General features: G+C 36.4%; 1 long non-coding RNA gene across 1 annotated transcript in view; it reads right to left on the bottom strand.

Moving 5' to 3' along the window:
* Positions 1-24,670, bottom strand: part of LOC119870786 — a 70,774-nt gene that overhangs the window by 19,905 nt on the left and 26,199 nt on the right. The window contains exons 5-7 of the long non-coding RNA XR_005353860.1: positions 13,116-13,187; positions 4,145-4,255; positions 314-394 (exon numbers count right to left, since the gene is read on the bottom strand). This is a non-coding gene — a long non-coding RNA (uncharacterized LOC119870786). The remainder of the gene's footprint in view (positions 1-313; positions 395-4,144; positions 4,256-13,115; positions 13,188-24,670) is intronic.

Here is a 24,670-nt window from a genome sequence, read left to right as displayed (position 1 = left end):
TGTCAGATCACCATTCTAAAAAGAATGGGATGAAATTTCATATTTGCTAAGGGATTTCTTTATGTTTCAGAAATGCTCGGGAACTGAAGAGTTTAGCTGTTGAAAGTCTATATGTCATTGACCACATTATAGAAGCTCTTAAAAGCCTTCTCATAAAAGTCTCATAAAAGGTTATTTTCATATTTAAAATGCAGTGTGAATTTCTTTTTTGACCAGAAAATGAGTTGAGAGTTGTCTGTAAGCTACTGTAATTCCCAGGGTGTTTTCAATTAATTAGAGTCATGTCAAAACAGGCCTGTTGAAATTAAATTACCTTTGTTCTTCCTTTACAACACATTTTCAAATCCGGGAGGAAAGAGATTCAATAAAGTACCAGCAACCAGGCTCCTATTCTCTGAAATATGAATGGTAAATAAAATGTTCTAACGTTACACAGAGATTTATTTTATGGATTTAGCTTCATTATTCACTGATCTAAAGCTGACCTGTATGAATTAAATGGTAAATAAAAAATGGCACAAGGCAGTAGTCATAATCCCTTCTGTCCCTTCCCCGGTGTGGCGCTTATTCTGAGGCTTGTGTAACATATGCTCCTTTCTATCTCACATTGTGTTATGTGTGCCTCATCTCCTTACTATAATATAGCTCGTTAAGAAAGCCACTCTTTCTTATTTGACTTCTTTTTTTTACATTTGTTTTTATTTAAGTTCGATTTGCCAACATGTAACACCCAGTGCTCATGCTACCAAGTGCCCTCCTCAGTTCTTATTTAACTTCTTATCCCCACTGTATCTAGCTCTGATTTTGTACATATTTAGCACTCAATACATTATTTTTATTAGTGCTCTTTAAAAAATACAGTTAAGAGTATTTGAAGAATACAGTAAAGCAAAAAATGAAAAAGAAAAAAGAAATCAAATGAACACAGTTTTTTCATCTAAATATACAGAGATAATGTTTTAAAATATTCCTCCCTTTACTTTTCTCCTGTTTGTAGCCATCTTTATATAGTTATAAGCATGATATCCACTTAATTTGTATATGAAAGTAGACAGTGAAGATGAAGTCTCCATGTTATTTTAAAATCATAAAACAGTTAAATAGCTACATAATATTTCAACTAGAGAGCATTAAAATATGAAATTATTCAACATTCCTTTGTTGTGAGGCATAAAGGTTGTTGCAAACTAAGCTGAGTCTCTAAACCCCCAGTGTTTCTGAAATGTTATGCTTCATTTTGAAGATAAAATCATGGCCTGTGATCTGGTGATAAGATCCCATCTCAAGGTGTAGGTTTTAGGATGTATTGTATTCAATTTAGGGATCTTTGTGTTAACCACAGCTCTGAAGTTTGACATACTGGGGTCATCAGACATTATTGGTAGTTTTGTCCTCCTACTTTTCTCCCTTGGCCACTCAAAATACTGACCTTCTCAAGAAAAGAAAACCCGTTTGCAGCTTCCCGCAGCTGAGGACCTTCTTTCCAGTGGACACTAAACTATCCCATATTTATACTGTTAATTAGAATGCTTCCATTAATGAGCTTTAATCTGAGAAGACTCCTGTTCCTGGGACTCTACCACACATTAACAAGACCTCTTGACTCTATTCATGGACCCCCCAGGGCAACCTCAATCTCTTTTATCCACACACTTAATCCCAATAACTACTCTGTTGTCCTAGATGCCAGTCTCTGCTCTATATTTATATTCACCTATCTATTTGGTCCTTTTAAAGCTGATGGTCCATTCAGATTTTTTTTTTTTTTTAATTTAGGAAGGAGTGAGATACGTCCACCGAATTCTGCTATGGACCCTCCCTTTTCTGGCATACTCCATTCCTATAGCCAAGCCCAGATCTCAAAAGCCCCTTCCAGATTAGAGCCCTAGACCACTTCTTGTTCAAAAGGAAAAAAAAATCAGTATCTGATTTTTTAAAAGATTATTTTCACATTTCAAATGTGTAGGTTTTATTTAGCATGCTATGTTCAGATCTGAATATTTGGCCAGAATATTTTTAAGGTTTGCAAAAAAATTATTGATAATTTCTTTAGAGACTAGTTAAGAAATTTTCTCAAAGTGATACCAGTAATGAGGGGTGATACCAGTAATGAACCTACATGTGCTCTAATCCCCAGGCCTATATGCTTAACCTCTTACTAGTTTGCCTCTCCTGTGACCATACAGTCCAACTATCTTGAAAAGAACAACAGGTAGCAAGCAGTTAAAAACAACTAAAAAGAGACTAAAACAAAGAAGAAGGCATCATCTTGAAAGGTTTGTGGACTTCTTAACCACACAAAGTATGGTCAGCATACAGGTCATTCTGGATAAGTGAACAAGAATAAGCAGTATAAAAACCATGGAGTCAAAATTTGATAGTTGTCATTTTAATAATTAACTACATAATGGACCAAACACGTCACACTTTACTAACAAAGAACTAAGATAGAACAAAAGCAAATATTGTTTGAGTGAATAATGATTATATAAAAGGAATCCATATTTGAATACTTTTCAGAGAAGAAAGAAAATAGAAGTAAACGATGATTTACAAGGAATATTTAAAAACCTCATTTTTAAAAAAGATTTATTTATTTATTCATGATAGACACAGAGAGAGAGAGGCAGGCAGAGACACAGGAGGAGGGAGAAGCAGGCTCCATGCCGGGAGCCCGATGTGGGACTCGATCCCGGGACTCCAGGATCGCACCCTGGGCCAAAGGCAGGCGCTAAACCGCTGAGCACCCAGGGATCCCCTAAAAACCTAAATTTTAAATTGGGTACTTGTAATCAAACTGCTTAGAGAGTGTCTTATGAGTGAAACTCTCACCTAAATTATAAAGTCCCTGAAAATAAAAATTAATCAATTAATTAAAATATTATCTTACAAAGACCAAATAGGTTTTGCAGACATAGGTTAACTAAAAACAGATCTCCATGACAAGACTAAAAAATACCCAAAAATTCCAAGCCATGTATTGAGAAAAAAAGAAACAAAGGAAAACAAAAACAAATTGAGGTCTGACTGAGCCCTTCAAATTTAGAGGGGAAAAGGAACTTGTTTAGAGTATTCTATAAATTATCCCCGAAGTCAAAGATGCAGCCATTTTCACTAAGAGAAAACTTGAATTATAAATGCATCACAGCAATTATGAAAGCCCTGAAGGAGGTAACATGTGTAAAGGGAGAGAATATCACTAATCTGGAGAAAATATGAATGAATGTACTCTGGATCTCTCTTTCTTTCTTTCTTTCTTTCTTTCTTTCTTTCTTTGTTTTGTTTTGTTTTGTTTTGTTTTGTTTTGTTTTGTTTTGTTTTGTTTTTGGCCTTCCTTTCTATTAATCCCACATACACAGAAATAATTTCGGTATTTCTAGTAGCCAGTTACCCTTTCTGAATCTTTTCTTTAATTTAAAAATGGCTATGATATAGGGCACCTGGGTGGCTCAAGTGTCTGCCTTTGGCTCAGATCATGATCCTAGAGTCCTTAGATTGAGCCCTGCATTCAGCTCTGCATTCAGCCCCACACAGGGCTCCCTACTCAGCTGGGAGCCTGCTTCTCCCTCTCCCTCTGCCTGCTGCTCCCCCTGCTTGTGCTCTCTGTCAAATAAATTTTAAAAAGTCTTTTTTTAAAATTAAAATATATAAATAAAATAAAATATAAATAAAAATTTAAAAATATAAATAAAATAAAATAGAAAAGAATTAGATTAGCTCATAGGTGAAATTCATATATATTGGGAGTTGGAAGAGTGAGAAAGTGAATGGTGGAAGATTGCAAAACACAAGATATGACAAGAATAAGAGGAGGCTAAAGAAAATGGTAGATAGAGGAGACAAGAATTGAGAAGTTTAAGAGGCAAACTTACACAAATAAAGATATAGAGAAGGTTTACACAAATAAAGATATAGAGAAGGTTAAGAGGCAAGCATTAGAAGGTTTGAGGGTCATACAATATGACTGAGATGAGACTTCAAGTTATATCAATTGAGAAACAATAAGAGAAAAGGTGGTAGACGTATGAGAAAAGAAGCAGGAGTCAGACATTATCATAATATGATCAGGTAATGTTTTCCTGAGTTAGTTTTTGGCTGTAAATTGTTCTTGTTACTTGAGTAATCAAATTCAAAATAAACTCACCTTAAAATATAGTTGTTGTTCTTCTGAGGATTTTAAAACACAAGCATGAAAATTCTACAAATAAAACAGTACATGGAGTCTCTTGTGCTCTGAAAATTAGTGTTTTCAGTGCTGAGTAATGAGAAAGAATAGAGAAAATTATTTTTGTTCCTTTAGTTATTTTATATTCACTATTTAGATCAGAAATCGGTATTGATGGTGGAAGTTTAAAAATTAAATAAGAATTTCTACTTCTAACTACCATAGAGGAATTGATACTGGATTTGCCCTCCCACAATAAACAAATAGAAAACAGAATAAAATATATGAAACAATGATCTCCAGACATTGGCCAACAAGCAGCACAAGACTATGATCCCTTTAAGGGAGGTAACTGAGGTTAGCTTTACAATATCCTTGCTATCTCCCTAGAGACTTTTTCTAGACCACAGTTTGTGAAAAAGGACTTACATAAAGCATGATAGTTTCTCTGGCTATGAAGACAGAGACTGGAATCTGGATTGACTGAGGCAGCTATGCTGAATAATAGAAATTTGACCAAAATTTTCTCTCTAAAGTTCAATTTGGCCAGAATCATGTAGTCTCCATATAACTAATCTTCCTTTAGAACCGTAAGTATTAATTGTATCCATTTTGCTGATATGAAAGGGAAAGAGAACAAAACAGCAGATTCAATGCAACCACTATCAAAATCCCAATGGTATTTTTGAAGAAATAGATTTATTTCAAACTTCAAATAGAATCTCAAGGAACCCTGATGAGCCAAATAATTTTGAAAAAAAATGTAGGGTTCACACTTATTTCAAAACTTACTACAGGGGCACCTGGGTGGCTCAGTTAGTTAAGCGTCTGCCTTCAGCCCAGGTCATGACTTCAGGGTCCTGGCATTAAGCACCGCACCAAGCGCCACATTGGGATACCTGCTCAGCAGGGAACCTACTTCTCCCTCTCCCTCTACCCCACCTTCTTCTCATGTTCTCTCTCTCAAGTATAAAATAAAATAAAATAAAATAAAATAAAATAAAATAAAATAAAATAAAACAAAATAACTTATTACAAAGATTCAATAACAAAACAGTGTGGTACTGGTGGAAAGACATACAGATAGGTCAATGAAATAGAATAGAGAACTAAGAAGTAAACTCTAGCACATATGATCAAATTATCTTTGACAATGATGTCAAGACTGGGTTAAAAGTAGTCTTTTCAACAAATGGTGCTGCAAAAGCTGGATATCCACATGCCAGAAAATGAAGTTGCACCCTTCCCTTACTCCATATACAAAAATTAGGTCAAAATGGATCAAAGCCCTAAAAGTAAGGGGCACCTAGCTGGCTCAGTCAGTAGAGCATGCAACACTTGATCTCAGGGTAGTGAGTTCAAGCCTCATGTTGGGTGTAGAGATTACTTAAAAATGAAATCTTTAGGGATCCCTGGATGGCGCAGCGGTTTGGCGCCTGCCTTTGGCCCAGGGCGCGATCCTGGAGACCCGGGATCGAATCCCACGTCGGGCTCCCGGTGCATGGAGCCTGCTTCTCCCTCTGCCTGTGTCTCTGCCTCTCTCTCTCTCTGTGACTATCACAAATAAATAAATAAATACCTTAAAAAAATTTAAAAAAAAATGAAATCTTTAGTTATATATGTGATGAATCACTAAAGTCTACTCCTGAAACCAATATTACACTGTATGTTAACTAACTAGAATTTAAATAAAAACTTTTAAAAATGAAATAAAATCTTAAAAAAAAAGGACAAAAGTAAATGCTGGAACCATAAAACTCTTAGAAGAAAACTTCATGACATTGGATTTGGTGATGATTTATTTGATGTGACACCAAAAGCATAGGCAACAAAAGCAAAAATAGACAAATGGGACTACATCAAATTTTAAAACTTCTGTGCAAAAAATGCTATCAAGAGAGTAAAACGGTAACCCATGGAATGGGAGAAAATATCCGCAAATCATTTTTCTGATAAAGAGTTTATATACAGAAAATATAAAGAACTCCCCAAACTCAACAATAAAAAACAAACATTTAACAAAGGGTGCCTGGATGGCACAGTTAAGCCTTGGACTCTTGGTTTCCATTCAGGTCATGATCTCAGGGTTGTGAGATAGAGCACTGAACTTGGCTCTATGCTCAGTGTAGAGCCTGCTTAGGATTCTCTCTCTCCCTCTCCCACTGCCTTTCCCCACGCTTGCATATACGTACATGCTGTGTCTGTGTATGTATATATATGCATATATATTACATATTATATATATTTTTAATGGGCATAGGGCATGAATAGTTCTGCAAAGAAGAGATACAAATGGTCAATAAACACATGAAATGATGCTCAACATCACTAATGATTAGGGAAATTCAAATCAAAACTACAATGAGAGATACCTCATATCCATTAAGATGGTTACCTATTAAAACAAAACAGAGAATAACAAGTGTTGGTAAGGATGTAGAGAATTTGGGATCCTTGTACACTGTTGGTAGAATTGGAAAATTGTGCGACCACTATGGAAACCAGCATAGAGATTCCTCAAAAATTTAAAAAAAAACACCATATGCTCCAGCAATCCCACTTCCCAAAGAACTAAAAATAGGATCTCAAAGAGATATTTGCACACTCAGTGCTCAAAGCAGCACTACTCATAATCGCAATCCAAATGCCCATCAATGGATAAGTGGGTTTGTGGGGGTGGAATATGGTATGTACATACAGTGGAATGTTATTCAACCCAAAAAGGGAAGGAAATTGTGTCACTTGGTACAACATAGATGAACCTTGAAGGTTTTATGCTAAGTGAAATAAGCCAGTCACAAAAAGACAAATCCTGCATGATTCCATTTATATGAGGTACCTACATTACACAAATTCATAGAAACAGAAAGTAGAATGATCGTTACCAGAGCTAGAAGGAAGAGGAAAGGGGAGTTGCTTTTTAATGGGTATAAACTTTCAGGACACCTGGGTGCCTCAGTGGTTGAGTGTCTGCCTTTGGCTCAGGGCGTGACCCTGGAGTTTTGGGATCAAGTCTTGCATCAGGCTCCCCATGGGGAACCTGCTTCTTCCTCTGCCTATGTCTCTGCTTCTCTCTCTGTGTGTCTCTGATGAATAAATGAATAAACTCTTTTTTTAAAAAAATGGGTAAAAAATTTCAAATTTGCAAGATGAAAAAGTTCTGGAGATCTGATCTACAACATAAATGTACTTACCGCTACTGTATTATATTTATTATATTTTTACCACAATAAAAATGAATTCCTATTTTGTACAATAATGTGTATACCTCCAATAATGCTTCCTTGAAGGCAAAAGATGATGGTAAGAAAAACTGAGTCCTGTGTCTGGGGTCAGAGATAAATTTATTTCAGATTCAAACAAGGAAGGGAGGAGAAACTTGTGCTTACAGTGCATCAGCTTTCTAACAAAGAATTAACTGTGAGAGATGTTTTGAAACTTAATATGGAATTCATGGGAAAGAACTCTGATGGGAGAGCTTATGTTATTATTATTCACTTGTAAAACCGTACACAGCAACATTGCATAGACCCTTAATGAAGAAATCCTTAAAGATAAATGCATGACAGTAGATAGTAGCCATGGCAGTGAAGGGGTCCTGTCTGCTTCCTCCTGCGGAAATGACCATGTTCAGTATTTCGGTAGGAAGATTTTGACAGAGGCTTTCCTCATGAACTCAGAACAGTTTGAATATAAAGGACAGATTATGCTGAGAAAGCATCAGAGGAAGTAGTAGATCTACAAAGAGAGTCTGAGAAGAAACAATCAGTTCTATTAGAGAAGGAAACCAGCATCAACGCAGGAGGAAAAAAACAGAAGAGAAAACCACGTTTGCACTTAGATACATGCTAAGGATCTGAATTTCAAACTGTCTGCAGAATAGGCCTGTGGGTGAATGGAGTCTGTTGATATTCAGGAGGACTCTTCTATAAGGAGAGGCATTAATGATTTTTTTTGTAGTAAATTCCTATATCAAGTCAGATCATCAGAAAACCACAAAGCCATCTTTGTAATCCAGTTTCTTCTTCAGTCAGTTTATCAAACATGTAAAGAATCATAAAGACTTAGTGGGCACCAACTATTCTAAGTGTCAGAGATATGATGACTACCAAAAAGATATCACTCATTTATTTCCTTTAGGAGCTTGAAGAAACTGACCCATACAGAGACCATTTCAATGTACTGTAACAAGTGCCATGATAAAGAATGAGTAGAGTGCCAGGGAAGCAAACTAAGAGGCACCTGGACCCGCCTCGCGTTTAGAAAAGGTGTCTGGGAATTGATGCCTGACCTCGGTCACCATGGAGGAATATGACCTCACTGGGAATATTAATTTGCTTTGGTAGTGATGGCATTGCAGGGAGAATCTCTGAAAGGTAGGAAACTGCATGATAAATGTGGAAAATGCAAACAGTTCAGCACAAGGGTGGGGAGCAGAGATTAGCGTGTCATATCCTGGCTATGGTCGGCCTTAAAAGCCATGCTGGTGAGCTATCTCCTGCTTCCGTCTAGGGTTGGTATAAGAAATGTTGCTTCCAGGATCCCTGGGTGGCGCAGTGGTTTGGCGCCTGCCTTTGGCCCAGGGCGCGATCCCGGAGACCGGGGATCGAATCCCACATCGGGCTCCCGGTGCATGAAGCCTGCTTCTCCCTCTGCCTATGTCTCTGCCTCTCTCTCTGTGTGTGACTATCATAAATAAATAAAAATAATTAAAAAAAAAAAAAAAGAAATGTTGCTTCCTTCTCCTTGGAAGACACGGCCTGCAGTTCTCCAACTGCTGCTCTGTGTCAACCGTTAGTTCTCAGCTTCAAATGGTTCCTCCCCAGAGATGTCCTCACAACCTCTAATTAAAGCAGAACCTTACTCCCTCAATTTCTCCTGTGAAATCTCCCTGAACATACGTGAGCAGTTAGTTCCTCTCCCTGGTGGGGGTGGGGGTGGGGTGGGGGGGCTAGAAGAACTGCATATGTTACTCTAAAAAGACTTGAAGTACTGTATTTTAAAAAAAGAGAGTATTTGTTTATTTTCTTCTATCTCCTTCAAGATTGTGAACTCTTAAAGCAGATTTGGTAACCTAGGCTCACTTGTCAAATCCTGGTTTCTGCCTGCCTGTTTTCATACAGCCAACAAGCTAAGAATGGTTTTCGTATTTTTTAATGGTTGGGGAAAAACATTCAAAAGAAGATTTTATGATGTGAAGATTATGTATTTCCATATATATACATTTCCAGATCCATGAAGTTTTATTGGAATACAATCATGCTCATTCATTTCTTATGGTTATTTTTGCACAACAGAAGAGCTGAGTAGTTGTGACAGACATGTTTTCCAGCAAAATCAAAAATATTTACTGTTTGGCCCTTTATATAAAAAGTTGGCCAACTCCTTTTTTAGGGGGCAAAGTTGATACTTTATTCTTTTTAAAATCCTTGTTGGGATCCCTGGGTGGCGCAGCGGTTTGGCGCCTGCCTTTGGCCCAGGGCACGATCCTGGAGACAGGGATCGAGTCCCACATCAGGCTCCCTGCATGGAGCCTGCTTGTGTCTCTGGCTCTCTCTCTCTCTCTCTCTGTCTATCATGAGTAAATAAATAAAATCTTTAAAAAAAAATCCTTGTTGCTCAGTGTATAGTATATGTTTAGTGAATGTTTGTTTAATATTTGGGCATTTCCTAGAACTGTCAAAAAAGAAAAATATTTTAAAACTTTTCTCTAATGAAAGTCAGAGCAGTGGTTACTTTTGGCGTTGACCAATGCCCGAGACTGAGCTTTAGGGAAGTTTCTGGGGTCCTAGAAATATTCTAACTTAATTTCGATGATCATTAGGATGTGCTCATTCTGTAAAAATTCTAAGAAGTGTGTACTTGTGTGCTTTTCTGTATATATATTTTTCAATGGAAAGTCAACCAAAACAACAAAAAGCAAAACTTCTGAGTGATTAGAATTATTTCTAAAGACTTTTTTACTTCTAAAAATTCTGAGATTCTAAGACAAAACCTACCAAATAAATATTCAGATTGATCCATGTAGCCAGGGTACCTGTATCATTCTGGACCCTGGGTGGGAACAGGATATAAGCATAGAGTAAGCTAGGATGGAAATTAGAATCAGGTATCTATTCATCCCCATTCCTTAACAGGCACATCTTTCAGATGTCCCTGGAAGAACCTAAAGGACAGACTGGGAAGGAGTCTTCCCCTGTTCCAATAATCAGTGGGAATCTCTCAGTCTTCCACTAATCCCTGTCTCCTCTTCCTAATTTCATTCCCTGGCTACTCCCATTCTCAATACATGTTTCAATACTGCCTTATGGGCTGGAACTTCTTCACCTGCTTTCTGATACTTTTATGTCCTACCAGATTCTAAATGTTCTATATCTTTCAACTTCAGTCAACCTGACTCTTGCTACAAGCTAGATGTATGTGAACGAGGATACAGCTGCATACCATTATTCTTGCAAAGACCTCAGTCACAGAAGCATAGAATAAATGTGATACAAAGCCTGAATAAAACTACTCTCTAAAGAAGGATTTCTTATTTTGATATCCACAGAAGAAGATAGGTAAGACCCCTGAAAATGTCTTCTTTAAGTCAATTAAATATATTAAGCACTTTTATTGTAGCTTTAAACATCCATGTGTATGCCAGCTTTGTGAACCTGACTCTTCATTGTATTGTTTTGCTGCATTTCACTAATGGTAGCTTGTTCTTCCAAGCGTGTTTTAAATATTTATTATCTCCTTAAGGTTTTATGGAACTTTATCAGTGGGACTTCTTTGAGACCGGAGTTTAAAGAATATACATCCATAGAGGATTTGAGTTTGCTAAAATGCCAGGAACCTGTGTGTACTATTAGTCCAGGGCCATTTTCATATAAATTAGTGGCCTGGGTTTTTCCAAGCTTATGGGGTATGATTCTGGCCCCAAAGTACATAAAATGCTTGTTGAGAATTCCTAAGGGAATTTTTTCCCTTTTTTTTTTTTTTCCTTTTTACCTTTTTTTTTTTTTTTCTTTTACCTACAGCTAAGACCAAGGAAGGCAAGTGTCCATATTACCTCTATGTCCTGGATAAGATAGCTCATCCCCTTAACATGCTCCCTTTGGGATACCTGGATTTGTCTCTGTGTCTCACTTGAATCTCTCAAATTATAAGACCAACTGTACCTGACTTTAATAAACTACTCATTAAAATAAAATAGAAATGCTAGGGAGCAACATAAGACCTCAGTACAAATGCTGACTTTAACACTAACCTAGAAAGAGACTCATAATGTTCTATTATTTCTGGTCTTGGAGGATTCCATCACTTTCCCTACTTATAAATTTCATTTTTGAAATATTTTATCCAGCAGTTTAATTGTTTTTTACTTTCACTCCAGCATCCAGGTGGAAGGAGAATACCACCTGATTTGTTTTTCTCAATGTATAGAGTTAAGAGTTGGTGAAACCACATATTGCAAACGCTTCTGCTCTTACAGGTTACTATCACTTTGGCTCACATATCACTGGCCGGAAAGTCATATGGCTGAGCCTAGTCTCAATGATGTGGGAAAGTACATTCTTTCCAAGGAAAGCATTATAAGCACGTGGCAGCTGAGGGAGGTATATTATTCTCTGAGAGAGAGGAGGAGAATGAATAATTGGAAACAATAATACAATCTGCCACAACAGATCATAGGTGGAAGAGTGAATTTGAGGAGCTAGATGATGTGTTCATGTAAGACATGTTATGCTTAAAATATCTGTAAGACATTCAAGCACAGATGCTGAACAAGCAGTGGAAAATATGGGTCAAAAGTTGAGGTAAAAACTCCGAATAGGAGATATATAGTTTAGAGTCATTTATATTAAAAATGGTAGCTGCAAGCTTATGGAAGTAAATGAAATTTTTCAGAGATAAGAGAGTGGACTTGCTGTTTGGACATTAATATTTGCATTCCTCCAACTTTCCTTAAAGCACAAAGCTCTCTTGGTCTTTCATTTTCCAATTTTTTATGGAAATACAGAAATCAAGAAATGTTTCTCTATTATTATAAGAAAAATAACAGTCCACATGTGAAAAGTAACAAGCAAAGCTTAGAGTCAGAGCGCTAGCAATATCAAAAGCAGTGGTCAGTGGAAGAGAGAGTGCCTGTTTTGTCCAAATGGGCAGCCGGCACACAGCTCCAGCTAACTATCACCAGGTGGAAATACTAGTTAAGGTTGTCCAGACAGTCCAGTTTTCCAGGAAAAGCTGAAAATAGATTTTATGTGTAATCCCCCAATTTTTAAATTGGGTATATTTATTTCAAAATATTTCAAAGGTCAAATTATTATTGTTATTATTACTATTTTTATTAATTTTTTAATTTTATTTTATTATTTTTTTAAGATTTTATTTTTTTATTTTAATTCCAATATAGTTAACATAGTGTCATATTAATTTCAGGTGTATAATATAGTCATGCAACAACTCTATACATCACTCAGTGCTCATCAATGATAAGTGTACTCGTTAATCCCTGTCACCTATTTCACCCATTTTGGTAATCATTAGTTTGTTCTCTGGAGTTAAGAGTATGTTTCTTGGGGCAGCCCTAGTGGTGCAGTGGTTTAGCGCCACCTGCAGCTCAGGGTGTGATCCTGGAGACCCGGGATCCAGTCTTACGTCGGGCTTCCTGCATGGAGCCTGCTTTTCCCTCTGCCTGTGTCTCTGCCTCTCTCTCTCTCTCTCTCTGAATAAATAAATAAATAAATAAATCTTAAAAAAAAGAGTATGTTTCTTGGTTTGTCTCTCTTTTTATTCATTCATTTGTTTCTTTCCATACATAAGTGAAATCATATGGTATTTGTTTTTCTCTGATAGGCTTATTTTGCTTAGCATTACATTATATTCTCTAGCTCCATCCATGTTGTTACAAATGGCAATATTTCATTTTTTATGGCTGTATAATATTCCATTTTGTACATACCATATGCTGTTTATCCTTCATCTATCCATGGATGCTTGGGCTTCTTCCATTATTTGGCTATTACAAGTAATGCTGCAAAAAAAGAGAGGTACATGTATCCCTTTTAATTAGTGTTTTTGTATTTTGGGGATACCGTGATTACTTGGTCATAGGGTAGTTCTATTTTTAACTTTTTAACTCCATACTATTTTCCACAGAGGCTGCACCAGTTTGCATTCCCACCAACAGTGCAAGAGGATTGCTTTTTCTCCACATCCTTGCCAACACATTGTTTCTTGTGTTGTTGATTTAGCCATTCTGACCCGTGTGAAGTGAAGTAATATCTCATTGTGGTTTTGATTTGAATTTCCCTAATGATGAATGATGTTGTACATCTTTCCAAGTATCTGCTGGTCAGCTGTGTCTTCTTGGACAAATGTCTGTTCATATCTTCTGTCCACTTTTTCATTGGATTATTTGGGGGGGAGTTGTTGAGTTGTATAAGTTCTTTCTATATTTGGATGGTAAATATGTCATCAGATATGTCATTTGCAAATACCTTCATTATCAGATACGTCATTTGCAAATATCTTCTTCCATTTAGTAGGTTGTCTTCCAATTTTGTTGATTGTTTCCTTTGCTGTGCAGAAGCTTTCTGCTATAATTAACTGTGTTTAGGTAGATTTGGCCTAAGGAGTCACTAGTTTCCAATCTCTGATGGAAAAAATGACAAGAGGACAAGGAAAGAAACATGAGAACACTTAAGGAATGAAAAGAAAAAGAAAATTCCACTAAGAGTGGTTGGAGAAAGTAAGAGGACTAGGGACTAACATATCCCAAAGGAAAAGAGTATTTCAGGAAGACTCTAATCTGATTATTTTAAGGCATTGATGCTTTCCTATATCTCAAAAATACACAAATAAAATGTATCTCATATTGTTTGAAGTAAAGATATAATTTTAAAGAGGTTAAGACATGCCCTAAAAAGTGTCTGCAATGCAAATCTTTACATTATTTCTAAACCAACACATTTTATTTACTATCTTTTTGTAAAATGTCCTTCAGTGGATAAAATATATAATTATGTCTATACCAAAATACAAGAGATGTAAAAAATATTATATGACATAGCAAATATTTAGTTTTTAAAATTTTTAAATTTAAATTCAATTTAATTAACATATACTCTATTATTAGTTTCAGAGGTACAAGTTAGTGATTTATCAGTTGAATATCATTACTTCAAATGCCCTCCTTATTGCCCATCACCCAATTACCCCATCATCCCACTTACTTTCCTTCTAATAACCCTCAGTTTGTTTCCTATAGTTAAGAGTCTCCTATGATTTGCCTCCCTCTCTATTTCATCTTATTTTATTTTTCCTTCCCTTCCCCTATGTTCATCCATAGTACAATTTGTTGGAATTGTGCTAAAATCATTTTTCAAGCTATCGGAAATAACTCTCTCTGTGCATCCATGTGTCTCAAACAAACTAAAATTAGAAAATGCATTCAAAGAGACTAACATCAACTTTCAAGGAATCTTAAATGAAGGGCACTATTATTTGAGCAACTGTATTCAACTACTGGACACTGATCACTTAATGGCTTGAACACCTTTTGAGCCATAGTAAATAAAACAATGCTTCATTAGATTCATATGTATTCCAAGTTGTCAAGGCTCATACCACAAGACTAGGTGAACTTTATAGTTAAATGAATTATTTTATCAAAAGAAAATTCATTTAATAGATGGTAAAGATTTTAAATAAGGAATTATCCAAATTATTAAAGATTCCTAAAGCCAGGATACCCAAGACCAAAAGATATGACCCCCATTGACCTCAGGAAAGAAACTAATTACTCATTGCTGCAAGATCTACCACAAAAGACAATAAATGTAGGTCTAGCCCACTGAATTAGGAATGAAAAAATGCTTTTAAATATATCCCTCACTGGCATCTTTCCAAAGAAAATGAACAGTTGAAATAGATATTTCAACCCCTAGAAAATATTTAAATATTAACTGTCATAAAAGGCATTGGAATCAACTCATTATTGTTATTAAAAACTATAATGCAGTTGGCTGTTTGGCTAAATAGAAAACTTTTTGGATTTGCTTTGGTCTTTCCATATTCTTTTTTTTTAAATATTTATTTAATTATTTGAGAGGGAGAGAGCAAGCATGTACGAGCAGTGGGTGGTGGGGACAGGTGGGTGTAGAGGGAAAGGGAGAAGCAGACTCTCCGTTGAGCAGGGAGCTCAGAACAATCCTATGAGATAATGGCCTGAGAGGAAACCAAGAGTCCAATGCTCAACTGACTGAGCCACTTGGGAATCCCAGTCTTTCCGTATTATTTTCCTCTCTTCTATATTTGTTTTGTATTGCAGGCCCTATTTTCTTTGGAAAACTGTCCTTCCTCGACCCTAGTCTGGAAAATGGACTGCTAAAAAGAGTCACAGTGCATCATCTTCATGACCTAAGATGTGGGTACGTGACCAAGGCCTAGCCAACCATGGTTATCTACTGCTCTACTATAGGAAATATGAGAGGAATGAGCAAGACTATAGGCAGGTATTCAATCTGCCTTGTAACATAAATAAACTAGTCCTCTCTTTCTTTTGGGGTACTGACATGTACCCTTTTGAAGAAAGCTTATGGTAGTAGAAGAGAATGAAGCTACAAACATAGAAGTGACGGGAAAAGAGAAAATCCCGAAGGCTTTATTTAAATCCCTGGATCCAGTCATCTTGAAGTACTAAGATAAATTCCCTTATTTCCTTAAGCCAATTTGAATTGGGTTTTAAGAAACAGAAACATTTATATAAATTATTAACATCAAACACCAACTATCCATAATAATAGTAGCATTTGGCTAAACTTACAAAGAATACATAAGCCTCTTATGAGGCATAATTTTTACTTTCTCTGTGATTTTTAAATCTCACAAGAGTTGCTATGTGAAAATTTCAGAGACTCACTACCCCTGCTTGATTCTTTCAAAGAAAACATGTAATTAGCTATGAAAAATTACTGAAAAGTGGTCTTTGACAGAAAAGGAACCAATATCTACATAATTTATGAGCTGAAGGATTCATCTCCAAACAGTCTGGAATTTTCTTTATTTAGTACATAAAGAAAATCTTTTTGGTACCTATCTCATAGCAAATAAATTTCCCCATATCTAAGAAAATATAATATCTACTTATTTTATAGAAATTGGCCGTATCTAAGAATCCATGCATGTGATATGGGTTAAATTCTTAATTCTCTGTAGCAACCAGAATAATTCTAGAGACAATCTCATATATAGCATTCTTGTGTGTGAACTCCCAGCTACCGAGTGTAAAGGTTTACACCTAGCAATGTGGGAAAAGACTCAAAGTTATTTCTTGTGTTAACTATGTAAATTACTGCAAACAAAAATTTACAGAAAAAATTTACAGAAAAGAGCTAAAATAGAGAGACAAAAAAATTATAATCCCTTCCTTATTATTATAATTTTCATTAATATTTATTGAGCATCTAGTAGGTCTTGGGTAGTGAATATTAAAAATGAACATGACATAGCCTCTGCTGCCTAGAAATTCAAAGATGGTTGAGGAATTTTCTTCAATTATTCCTAATCTCATTGAGTGGGTTATTAAAGTAAGAGCTTTCTCTATCATCGGTCAATCTGGGCACTGTCTCAAAAAATACATCGTAAAACTGATTTATGTATAGAAGCATAGTTGAAAGGATTAGTTTTGTGTAGTCTTATTTCTGTGGTGCAGGGCTGAGTCTCATTCTCTTAGGGGTACTGTTTCATCCCACTTACCCAGTCTCACCAAAACCACCCTGACTAAAAGTTTTCAAAAAAACTTTAAAAACTGGGTGCAGGGTATATATATAAACTTCCTGCATTATCTTTGCAACTCTTTGATGAATCTAAAACTATTCTAAAAACTTTTAAGTTTATTTTTTAAAAAAAACTGAATGTGCAGGTAATGCAGATATTTTCAATACATTTTGCCAGCAATTATCAACTAATAGTCCAAGAATCATAGGACATTGAAGAACAATATGAAATGCTAACAGTATTATTTTCTGTATTAAGTATTTTCTTGAAATGAAAACAGAAGTAAGATTTATATACAGGTAATTTTATGACCATTCCCTTTCAATACATGTTTTCAAACTGAAAGAATCAAAACACATTAAAAAAGCTTAGTGAAGTTTAGCAATCATCTGCCAATGTTTCCCAAAGGAAGCATCATTGACATTTTGGTTGGGACAATTCTCTATAGTACAACAATATTCCATGAATTAAAGAATAACTAATATTCTGGCCCCTACCCTGTAGCACTCTTTAGTTATTGTGACAATTAAAATAAATCCAAATATTTCCAAGTACCTGCAGGAAGGAAGAACCTTCTGGCACCACTAGTCTAGTCACTGTTTTTAGAAAATCCGGAGAAGTCATATAGGCTTGATTAAGGATGACAAAGCTAGTGACAAAGGTGTCACAAGGGTGACAAAATGGCAGAAAGGCTTTTCTTAATCAATATTCCTAAGCTACATGAATGTTTTTTTAATGCTATAGCATTCTTTTCCAGTTCTCTGAATTTTGAGTGTTTGGACTCAGGGTGAACTAACAAACCAATTTTTCAAACAAGAAAACCCAATGCCTGTGTGCAGTTAGATTTAGTAACTGATATTGAATTACTAACAGATTTTTCTTATTTCCTTCTCTATTAACATGAACATATGCTTCATGACTCTAAAGGACAACTTAAGAAAATAACTAAAGATTAAAAGCAAGCAATAAAGCAAACAGTAGGGATGGGAAAGATCTTTCTTTCCAGCAGAGCCATAGTAGATCAATGACTGTGAGAACAGGATTAGTGGGAATAACCTGCCACCTGGCTATGGATCCAAGAAAAGAATTTTATATCCCTGGAGTAAAGGGTACAGGCAGGAAGGTCAAAGTCAAGTCAGCAAATATTAGACTGGCTACAGCACTTAAATGCTAGAGTGTTTAAGGCCCACGAAAAGATTCTGAAGGACAAAAGAAAGGAAACATAAACTGAATCTCAGAAAAAGGATGAGCCCGTAACTTTTGTATCCTGATGGAGAAAAGCATTTTAGAAAACTCCTTGGATTTCTTGGTCTCATACAAAAAGACAAAGCAGGGATCCCTGGGTGGCGCAGCGGTTTGGCGCCTGCCTTTGGCCCAGGGCGTGATCCTGGAGACCCGGGATCGAATCCCACGTCGGGCTCCCGGTGCGTGGAGCCTGCTTCTCCCTCTGCCTGTGTCTCTGCCTCTCTCTCTCTCTCTCTCTCTCTCTCTCTGTGACTATCATAAATAAATTTTTAAAAATTAAAAAAAAACAAAAAAACAAAAAGACAAAGCAGAACTTCAGGCTAAAGATACTCTTTATGAGACACCACCAATATCAAAGTTACAGAATAATGAACATTTAGGTGCTAAAAAGCACAGCAACAAAGCATACATAAAATCTACTGGAAATGTGAAGAAATTGAGAAAAATACCCCCATGATTTTCCATAGAAGATTTTAATACTTCTCATACTTTGATAGCTTAAAAGGATTTTTTTTTAATTCAGAAAATTTTGGAGAATCTAATTAATGAGGTTGGGATTAGATAAACAAATAGATAACTTGTCATAGGAAATATGTCCTTTTCAAGAATGCATGAAACAAAAAGTAAATCAACTCCTGGGACACAAAACTTCAATTTTGCTAGCGTAGAAATGATAAAAACCATATTCTCTGACTACAGTGTAATAAAAAGGTAACCTAATGACAATAACTAAAACCAAAAGGCTTACCCCATGCAGAAAATGGAAAATATATCCTAAAAAAATTGCTAGGCTTAAAAGAGAACCAAAGCTACCAGTAAAAATTTTGAGAGAATTTTTAAAAAATAAGAACTCCGTTAAAATGTATAAGATATGGCAAAGCTGTATGTATGTAGGCAAACATAACTTTTTAATACATTAATTATTATTAATACAAAAAAAACGAGCACTTCAACAAAATAAAACAAAGTGTTAGAGCAACAAAAATAATAATGAAAGTCAAACTAGAAAGTGAAAGAAAATGGGAGTCTGATCTTTAAAAGCAAAACCTTTCACCAGGGGAAAAAATTACTTGAAAGAATGTCTCCAAAATCCCTTATTCTAGTCCAGGAATGAGTGGAAAAGTAATACAAGCACATTTCTGGAAAAGTTACCGAGGCCATCTTTGGTCTCATGTTATGTCTTGGGTGCTCAATGGTAATGCTGATTTACAGTCCAGAGGTGGCTCTAGGTCAGAAATCTTAAAGAAGCACAGACTTCCCAGAAAGCTCACGGCTTCCCTATAACCTGGATTCTGTTTGCTTTTCGTCTTTGAGAGTTTTTGTCCCATGAGCACTACACATGAACAACTGGTGATTCTCCCAGTATGCTTATAAACTTATAATTCTTCTTAAACCCAAGTACTACTTTCTGTATTTGGCATTGGTAGGACACTCTAGCTAGATCCTCAAGACCAAGCTACAATAAGTAGCCTTCTCAGTGCTTAAGTTCCTGCACCAGGAGCTCACTGCGCTGATGGCCCTCTGCTGCCCCCTCTTGGTTCTAGGCAATACTCTCACAGGCACTGGGTACAGATGGCTTAAAGCCTCAGAATAAAACCTCCAAGCTTCAGAAATAAATATGTAGGGATCCCTGGGTGGCGCAGCGGTTTGAGGGCGCGATCCTGGAGACCCGGGATTGAATCCCACATTGGGCTCCCGGTGCATGGAGCCTGCTTCTCCCTCTGCCTGTGTCTCTGCCTCTCTCTCTCTCTGTGACTATCATGAATAAATAAATAAAATCTAAAAAAAAAAAAAAATATGTAAACCAATACATAGTTAGTGGGTCTTTGCTTTTAGTAATGTAATAAGATGACAGATATCACATATAACTAAAGGAAATTTGCCAACTGGAAAACCGCAAAATTTATTTTTACCAAATGGTTTCAGAAATTCAGCTCAAAGCTTTCTAGATTAACTTTAGTTTTCTAGATTAAAACAATCAAGGTAGAGATATCATGAATTTGCCCAATAATTCAGTGATTCTTTACATTTCTGGATCATGAACAGAATTGAAATCAGATGAAAACTACAGTCCAGAAGGTCATGACGTAGTTGCATGATTCGTTTTCAAGAAAGGACTTGTTCCACCAGCTTGGGAAAGTGCTCTCTTGCCCAAGGCCACCATACCCCTTCTCACGGCCTACATCAACAATGGATTGATGTCAGGGCATGAAGGCCCACCTCAACTCTAAAGTGTCATTCTGGCTCCAGAGCTTCCCTATGAATCAGTTGAGGCTACAAGCAGGCCTGCATCACAGTACAACCTCTCCCTCTGCCCATTCCTGTTTCTTTCTCACCCCTGCTGCAGCTATGAATCCCAAGAACACTACTTAATATGCATCTTCATGCTAAACTTCATCTCAGAGTCTTCTTCCTGGGGAAATCCATACATCACAACTCTACACAGGCCTGCATAAAGCCACGTTTTCCCCTTCTCAGGGTAATTATTCAAGAGCTACAGGAAGAAGCTTTTATAAGTTCACAACCATTTTTGGAGAACTCGGAAGCACATATAACCCAGAATCCACTTTATATCAAACACTGACAAAAGTAGATGATAGTCATTGGGAACAAAAAGCAGCAGTGGAAACAAGAGTTCCTCTAATCTCAAAAGCAGGGAACCAATGAAAACAGATCTCCAAAAGCATCAGCAAAAATATACTTCCTGGAGCACCTGGGTGGCTTAGTCGGTTAAGCGTCTGCCTTCAGCTCAGTTCATGATTCCAGGGCCCTGTGCTTAGCAGGGAGCCTGCTTCTCCCTCTCCCTCTGTCTGCTACTCCCCCTGCTTGTGCTCTGCCTCTCTGTCAAATAAATAAATAAAATCTTTAAAACTATACTTCCTGAAAATTAGGATACTTCTTGAAGTCAAAAAGTAATATTTCAAAAAAAAAAAAAAAAGTAATATTTCAAGGTTATGATCCTTGGTGCAAAAACTATATAGAGCTGGCACATCTTTCTTCCTTAGAAGAGGTGAGGCTATAAAAAGAATTATACAGAAAAGTCATATTTGCAGGAAGCAACATGACTCTGTAACAGAAAAAGAGAAAGACTTTGCTCTATGAAAACTAGCTAGCCTAAAACCCTACCTTGTCGTCTTCTCCCAAAAGAAACCTCTTACAAATGATGAGTCCAAGAAAACTTAACTCATTCAATGATGAATAATATTTTTAAAGGACAGAATTGGTTTTTTAAAGTCTGCTTCCCCTTCCACTCCTTAAAAAATATTTATCAATTCCTTTCACTTCCTTTCCTCTGAGGGAGCCAGTGAAACCTATAGGGCCAAGGAAACTGCTGGCAGGCCAAAGACCCTCTTGACTGTTGGTTTCACTCAGGACAGAATTAAATGTGAGCTGAGAAGTAAGAGCAGAGTTTATTGAAGACAGAGAGAGAGAGAGTACAGATACAGACAAAGCATCTGGGAGACTCAGAAAGGAAAGAACAGGGAGTCTCATCTTTGCTTAGGGTCTGGGGTTTTTATTGAGGATGGTGGTCTGGTGTATGTGTCCTCTCAGGCAGCGAGGACCTGGTAAAACGAGGATGAATGCTTAGATGTCCTTCATGAGTCACTCATGCCGTAGAGCCAGGGGTCTTGGCATCAAGGTGTCTGGAGTCAGTGGTCTTGGAAAATGAGATGATAATCCCTCCTGGTCTCTCCTTAGATGGTACTATTGTGCTGGAAGTCTCCAAAAAAATCAGTAACTCTTTGACCTTTACAAGGGGAACACAGATTAAGGCATGTGTAAGGCAGGGGTATCCAAGCAAGAATAAAAGCAGGAAAAGGAGCAAAAATAGCAATTTTTCCCATCGGGTCCCTTCTACTTTCCATGGGGTCATCTGTACTATTCTTATAACTTTTCTATAAATTTGAAATTATTACAACTAAGGAGTTTTAAAATGTTGTACTTTTAAAAAGCAAAATATACAAGAAAAACGTCATGGTACAGACTAAAACTGTGGTCAAACATTCTGCCAAGAAATTTAAAACTTATTGAAACAAGTCTCTCTAACTAGAAGACCACAGAGCAGAAATAGAACTCTGGGATGAAATGATAAGACAAATAAAAGGGAATAAAACATGAAAGGAAGACCAAGAAGTAGAAAAACAAAAATAATCATGCAAATAATGAATACAATTGAAAGGAATCTAGTGGAATTTAGATACTGCTGAAACTTAGAAGATAAAACTAAAAAATGAACCAGTGAAAGAGAAATAAATTTTAAATCGATAAAGACAAAAGTATAGATATAGAAGATAAAGAAGGTGGGATCAAGGAACAAAGATGGGAATCTTCAAAGAAAAAGCTAAAAGAATGAAATAGAACAAATAAACACATAATTCATAAAAACGTTATAGTTGTTACTCTGGAATGAATAGAGTCACTACTCAACTGAACTGAGTTCAGAGGGACTAAGATGACCGTTGGACTTTTCAGTATCTGAAACATGACCCAAAATGAAGAGACCAGATTCAAGATTTCTTTCATTGCCACAGGAAGAAGTAGCACCACAAGTTAGAAGAGATAGTAGTAGACAAAAGTAAAGTGCTTCATTTCTAAGTTTATACGTTCAATCTATCAGTTACATTTTTAAGTGTGTCTATGAATATATTCTGTCTAGAAGAGAACCATAAGCTCGTAGAGGTTGTTTCTGGGGAAAGACATGTGTTAGGGATTTGGAGGACAAAAGTGGAAGAGTGGATTAATTTTGGGGACCAACATTTGCTGCCACACAAAAAAGAGAAAAGGCAAGACGTAGGGCAATATCCAAACCTTATACTGAATCAGTTCCTACTGTCCATTGTTGATTCATGATAAGGAAGACAACAGATTCAGTTAGGGATTCAATCCCTAGGCACCCTTCAGTTGGCTGAGGATTTCTTTCACCACTCTTCAAGGTCAAAAACCTGAACTTAATCTTCTGTTTCAACACTGCCTTTGATGTTGCTGCTGTTAACTGGCCATCCTCTGCCTTCTTCTGGCTTTGACTTGGAAGTGTGTTAACCACTCCTTTATTACTTGACTTGTTTCTTGTTTGCTGCATGTGCTTCCCTTGGATCCTAGTTTCTGTATTCCAGTCACACTACTGATTTGATTCTGAATCTTAAACATTCTAGAAAATGTAATGTTTTTATTGCTCATACTTCTGCCTTTTACCTGAAGGATGATGCTACTTTGACAAATTAGTTTGTGCTAATATTTTAACCCATAACCCCAACCCCATAAAAATACTTTATAGATGACTATCTGTTCTATTTGTAAAGTAAGATTCTACTTTTCCTTTGGGAAATAAATTCAGTGTATAGATTCTTACTTAGAACTCTTATTTATATCCCATGTAATAGATTAATCCAGTTTTCCCATTTTGTCCCATGTGATTCTCAGTGGAAATATAAACCACCCAGTTACCACGTTCTGAAAAAGAATACATTTGAACAGTTGTTTCCCCAAGCATAATCCTTGAGATGTGATATATGTTAATTGTTTTGTTTTGTTTTGTTTCAGGAGACAGAAAGTCCTGAGGTTGTGTAAATTACACACTGGCTTAATAGGTTTATCACAGGATTTCTCAAAGCCTTTGAAAAGTAATGTGTGCTATGAATCTCTAACACAGAAAGCACTTATTTGAAAAAAGATCTCTTCACTTCGGCCTCCCTTTTACTTCATAATTCTCCTTTCTTACCAGAGCTACATGAAATCCTCCCATAACAATTCCTCACAGAATAGACTTTCCAAAAATTAAATCATATTTATTCTTTGAAGTTGTCCATATTCCAAGAGTTGATTGGAATGATTTTCAGTTAAGATATTGAGTTTGGAATTTGATTTCTGTGGCACAGTCCTACATCTTTTAACAAATACAGGAACTGAACAAATGAAATTATTTCATATGATTTAGTTTGTGTTTATATCAATTTCTTAGGTTGTAGGTATTTGATAAAGGCATTGTTTTTTTACCTCAGATAATTATTTAAAAGTGTATGTATATGGGGGCATCTGGGTGGCTCAATTAGTTAAGCATCTGTATTTGGCTCAGGTCATGGTCCCAGGGTCCTAGAATCAAGCCCCACATCAGGCTCCTCACTCAGCAGGGAGTCTGCTTCTCCCTCTCCCTCTGCTCATTTGTGCTCTCTGTTTCTCTCTATATATCTCTCTAAAATAAATAAATAAAATATATGTTTTTTAAGTATATGGGTATATTTGCTGCAGAAATGTCATGTGGAAAACATTCAAGGCACCAGGAAGTGCATTGATTCACTCAATAATTGTTCACTAAGCCACTGCCCTATTGTATAGGGCAATAGGTTGATGATGGTAGTAAAACTACAAGGAGGATGAGGTGTGTTTTAGAGAGAAGAACAGCATGAGGTAAGGCCCTAGAAAGGAGAGTTCAATGTCTCAAAATAAATAAAAAATATTAATGAAAGGGAGAATGTTGTGGTTCTGGGTGGCAGA

This window comes from Canis lupus, chromosome 1 (genome assembly GCF_011100685.1).
Source record: "Canis lupus familiaris isolate Mischka breed German Shepherd chromosome 1, alternate assembly UU_Cfam_GSD_1.0, whole genome shotgun sequence".
Lineage (NCBI taxonomy): Eukaryota > Metazoa > Chordata > Mammalia > Carnivora > Canidae > Canis > Canis lupus.
Note: the sequence above shows the minus strand (reverse complement) of the source record. Positions and strands in the feature narration are given on the sequence as shown.